We start from the raw sequence: 1,274 nt of genomic DNA on the forward strand, positions 1-1,274 counted from the left end.
ACCAGGAGGAACCACGTCCGGTTTCGGCCCCTACTCCTCTACCGTTTTGACGTGCCCCCCCCCCTTTCGGAGGTGTCTTCAGCTCTGGTGTTGGGTGCATGTCTTCTTTCTTCTGTTCCCTGGCCTCTTCGATGTATCGTCAGCGAGTGTCAGCCGGTGTCTGACTGTCTTGTCAAATTTCTCCCTTTAAACATTTAATAATAAATGCCTCCTCGGTCATCATTCCAAATCGTTTTCCTTTCTCTCTGTAACCTTAACCAAAATCTAATAATTGCAATGCCAGTCTAGGATGTTCTATAGAAATATTTAATCGATCGGCTGCTTCACAGGAACTTTTTTCGTCTGGTTACCTTCTGATAGCTACAGAGTATGTTACTATCATCATCTCTTTAACGTCCCTTTTTCCATGCTTGCTTGGATTAGACTTGTGATCTCTAACCTTTTTTATACCTATTTCTTTATTACCCACAAGGGGCTAAACACAGAGGGGACAAACAAGGACAGACATAGGTATTAAGTCGATTACATCGACCCCAGTGCGTAACTGGTACTTAATTTATTAACCCCGAAAGGATGAAAGGCAAAGTCGACCTTGGCGGAATTTGAACTTACAATGTAACGGCAGACGAATTACCGCTAAGCATTTCGTCCAGCATGCTAGCGATTCTGCCAGCTCGCCACGGACCAGTTTCATGCCGGACAATCTTTCCACAGACCGTAGTGGCACATATCTGTAATTTAAACGCATTTCAATAAAGAGAGCAATGATAAAAAGAGCAATTTATTAAAGGGAAGAAAAAGCGTATTCTCTTTTGATTTTCATGTCTGGACTCCAGCCTGACCATACACTTGCATGCTTAGTGTCCCTGAATCAATACATATTACACTATTATCACATCGTACCAGAATCAGTGGGAGCCTTGAGCTGGTTTCCCTGCAACTAGAAATCCCATCTGGGAGTGAATGGGAGACGATGACTCTTGAAGTATATTCCCTATGTCTAGTCTACTTCGTAATCTTGTCTTGGTTATTGTCACTAAAGAAAACTCCACTTATTTCTTTGCGGCCCAATAACAAACAATCCACGGACCAGTACCGGTCCACAGCCTGGTATTTAGGAACCTCTGGGTTAGACGGAATTCATTGAAGCAGATTTTATACAGCTAGAGGCTCTTCCTATGGCTAATCCTTACCAATTTCCAAGCAAGGTAATATTTCTCCACAGTTAGACATGCTTTTTTTTTTATGGAAGACTGAAAATGAACAACCTCACT

Source organism: Octopus sinensis, linkage group LG24, assembly GCF_006345805.1.
Source record: "Octopus sinensis linkage group LG24, ASM634580v1, whole genome shotgun sequence".
Classification (NCBI taxonomy): domain Eukaryota; kingdom Metazoa; phylum Mollusca; class Cephalopoda; order Octopoda; family Octopodidae; genus Octopus; species Octopus sinensis.